This window comes from Talpa occidentalis, unplaced genomic scaffold (assembly GCF_014898055.3).
Source record: "Talpa occidentalis isolate TD23 unplaced genomic scaffold, MPIMG_talOcc4v2.1 talOcc4.14, whole genome shotgun sequence".
Lineage (NCBI taxonomy): Eukaryota > Metazoa > Chordata > Mammalia > Eulipotyphla > Talpidae > Talpa > Talpa occidentalis.
This window is the reverse complement of record NW_023601433.1, coordinates 30,546,455-30,550,565: the sequence shown is the minus strand read 5'-3', so window position 1 is coordinate 30,550,565 and position 4,111 is coordinate 30,546,455. Positions and strand designations below refer to the sequence as shown.

At 35.9% G+C, this 4,111-nt stretch overlaps 1 pseudogene; it reads left to right on the top strand.

The window, feature by feature from the left end:
- Nucleotides 1–783: 783 nt before the first annotated feature.
- Nucleotides 784–1,868, top strand: LOC119244118 (THAP domain-containing protein 5-like; annotated as a pseudogene).
- The last annotated feature ends 2,243 nt before the right edge of the window (nucleotides 1,869–4,111 follow it).

Below are 4,111 nucleotides of genomic sequence, written 5' to 3'. Positions count from 1 at the left end.
GGAGATAGATAACTTGGGGATAATTGACACATATATATTGTATCAGTAAGGTCTAGAATTCATGAATTAATTTTAACTCCCCAATTTTTGAGTTTTTAACTTTCTCATACTTTTATAGAGGTTTCCTGCATATACATCTTGCACATGTTGTTATATTTATGTATTTAATTATTTATGCTATTGCAAATAAGTCAATCTATTGATGTTTACATTACTTTGGGTTCGACAATTTACTAAAGTGACTGATTTTATTTTATAGATTCTTTTCAATTTTCTCAAAACACAATAATATTATCCATAAATAAGATTTTATTCTTGATTACTCTGTTGGCCTGGAACTGCAGCCTTGCTTCCGCCAGGAGGGCTAGCTACACCCCTAACCTGCCCGGGTCGCCAGGCACTGCTCTGGAACAATACTCCACTATTATTCAAGCAATAAAGACAGAGAACTGAGTTTTTACCTGTCTCCTTTACCTGATGGAGAAAGACATGAAAATTGGGCCTCCCCTGGTGGCGCTGCTGTTGAGTGCTGGGATGCGAAGCTGCCCGCAGCCTCTGCAGCGCTGGTTCGATCCCTGGCAGCCAGCGAGGGTCCCACATTGTGCGCAGACCTCTCCTGCCGTGCCTGCTGCTCCCCTCAGCAGTGTATTTCATCACTCTGCCTGTTCTATTCCCCACTCTGACTCTGGTGAATTCTCTCACCCTCTCGGGCTTCTGACTGTACCCAGTGCTTGTATAAATAAATAAATAAATCTTTAAAAAAAAAAGAAAGAAAATTGGTTAAAAAATATGAAAAGAGATAATGGGTCTACAGTGAACACCAGTTCCTGTATAGTGACCATTTTACTACTGATTTGCTTGACATGTGATGGGACATTTGATATTTGAAAACTGCAAATCCAACAATAGTTTCTTTATCCAAAGATAATCAGAACAAAGATGCTTCAAAAAACAAACAAACAAACAAACAAACAACAAACAAACACCTCCAAGGAAAACATTAGGAGAAGAAAGACAAATATGCCTAAAAATCAAGTCAGAATTATTTGTATTAAATGAGCCAAAGAAGAAAACTATAGTTATCACAGTTGCCTTCCCTGAGCATGCAGGATTACTTGATTTATCTTCCTGGGGGAAGACATCAGCTTCAAAAACATAAAGTATGCAAGCATATTAACTCTTAATCCAGTTACACATGATAACAGAAAACCAGAATCTACCTGGAAACCTCAGTTAACCATTACATAGGTGGTTTTCACACATCTCTTGAAAATTTCAAAATTGACAGTTATTATGTGATAACTTCAAATTCAGAAGGCACTCAGCAGTCCTTGGAGACATAAGAATTGCTTGAAATAACTACCAACCATCTTGGAAATCCAGACATTACAAATAATTCCATGGAAATGAAGTCAGTAGAGGAAAATCCATTCATATTCAGCACAATTGCTCAAACTATTGAAGAAATCAACTCAAAGAATCTGTTATTACCATTTTTGTACAGAAAATTGCAAAGCTACAGTTAATTCTTTTCTACCTGCTCAAAAGGAAACTGGAAATGCAAAACATAGCCATTCCTTATATAAGGATGCAGACTACAAGGGGGAAGTTTTGCAAATTGAGCATTCTCACTGAAGACAAGACATAAATGAGGAACATCCTTGGCAGAAAGTCTCTAAAGTACATTCAAATATAACTTCTTGAGTAACAACAGCAACAAACTCTAGAAAGATTGAAGCCTTTAGAAGATCTAAAGACAGCTAAAACAGGAAAACTGACTATCTAAAGAAAATATCAAGATTATAGCAAACCATTTCACAATTTACAAAGTTACTATGTTACAGAGTAAAGAAATTATAAAGCTATGATTTTATGTAAGCTTTATGCCACAAAACCAAGTTATATGTAAAGTGAGCTTTTCCTGTATGAAAGGCTCCTCTTAGTGAAACTAAGGACTACTCTAACGCATCCTGTTCTTACAGTGATCATTTCTTTGAAAAAATAGAATTTTGGATGATAGAGAAAACATTTCATTACTTGATAATTTTCCTAATTGAAGTTAAAATACAGTGAATAATATGATTGAGTTATAAAATAGGGAGCACAGATAAAAGAGCCCCAAATAGAAGTTAGACTCAGCAATCAGTCCTAGTATACCACGGGTGTATGACTTGGGTAGGTTATCAAGATTGAAACTGACTCTACTTTGACATATTAGAGACAGATGATCTGTTAGATAAGGACAGTTTACTGTATCTCTAATGTAGTTTTTTTTAAAGATTTATTTTATTTATTTATGCATACAAGAAATGGGGCGTAAGCCAGAGGTGCAGGGAGTGAAAGGATTCACCAGAAAGTGGGGAGTAGAACAGGCAGATCTACTGATATGCACTGCTGAGGGGAGCGGCAGGTGGGTGCGACAGGAGAGGTCTGCTGCTTCATATGGGTCACCTCCCTGGCCAGGGATTGAACTCATGCTGCAGTGGCTGGTGATATCTTGATAGTGCTGAGACTTTAACCCCTCCACCATCAGGGAGGATCCTAGTTTTGATTTTTTTTTAATAGTTCCTTCTCTTTCTAGTAAGATACTTTCAATAGAACAACTTTTCTGTAAGATAATTTGTACTTACATAATACTAGATTTGGCTAGATTTTTATACTATTAACTATTTAAGTGTCCTCAATATTTATTGAATTGTGTGTTGTTTTACATCTTGGCTCTAGTTATTTGTAATGTAAAGGAAAATACTTTCAGAATTTTATTCCAATTGAATTGAGTAAGGGACAATTGAATAAGGGACCACAATTAAATCAGCTCTTTGAAAAGTTACTTTTAAAGTGAAAGACTGTATATTTCCATACTTTATACATGATTAACCACCATAATGCAGTCACTTAAGACTGAATATTCTTTATTTAACACTATATTCATAAATCAAAAATTTGAATGCCTTAATTTTATAAATATTATATTTTAGAAAACCTTCATATCTACTTACAAAGTATAACTTTTTAAATTGCTTGCTTGTGTCTTTTTTTTAAGATTTATTTATTTATGCATAAAAGAACTGGGGTACAGGCCAGACGTGTGGGGGGTGAGAGGTTTCACCAGAGACAAAATGGGGAACAGAACAGGCGGATTGACTGAAATACACTTTTGAGGAGAGCAGTGGGCAAGTCAGGATAGGTGTGCTGTGCCATGTAGGTCCCCTCCCTGGCTGGGGGATCAAACTTGTGCTGAAGTGGCTGCAAATAGCTTCATAGTGCTGCATCTTAACCCCTTGCACCACGAGGGAGGTCCCTTGCTTATGTCTTTTTAAAATTCCAGAATGATAGATTAAAACTAGATTCCCATTATATATATATATATATATATATATATGTGTGTGTGTGTGTGTGTGTGTGTGTGTGTAAAATTTGTAAACAAGAAATTATAGATATGTTTATAACCGTAGGGAGATAAATAAGAAAGATAATTGATGGTGATTTTTAAAAAATACCAACTATATTCATACATATTTAAGAAAAAAACTGTGAAAGTAAAGACTTAGAGGTAACAATAGAAATGTGGAAAATAGATGATCCCATAAAACAGTGCAGGTGTCAGCACAACAGAGAAACACTCATTTTCTCATTGTAGAGATTGAGAAACAGAAACCAGTAGGCAATGAGGCTTGTAAGCATTTGCTTTCTGATTCCCTCCTTCTCCCAAATGGAAAGTATTCATCTAACCTGCTTCTTGAAATGCCCAGGACAAGCAGCATAAACACCATTTGGGAGATTGTTAGAAATACAGAATAGCAGACTCCACCCTAAAACAGGTCCCCTAAAGCAGAATTTCTCTTTTTTGTTTTGTTTTGTTTTGTTTTTTTAATGGTGCTCTAGGTAAAGAGTAGGGATCAGATGGAGGAGTTATTTTTAGGGATGGTGAGTAAGGGATGGTGAGTAATTGACTATAGTTTTCTAGAAGATAGGGCTCATTTGGTTAGGGCTGCACATATTTACATAGCTCATTTCTGCCCACTAATCATGCTTCAATCTTCTCCCTTGCAAAATGCTTCAGAGAGTAGCTAGGTTGTGTCCTATTTGTTTGTTTTGAATTTGCTTATCT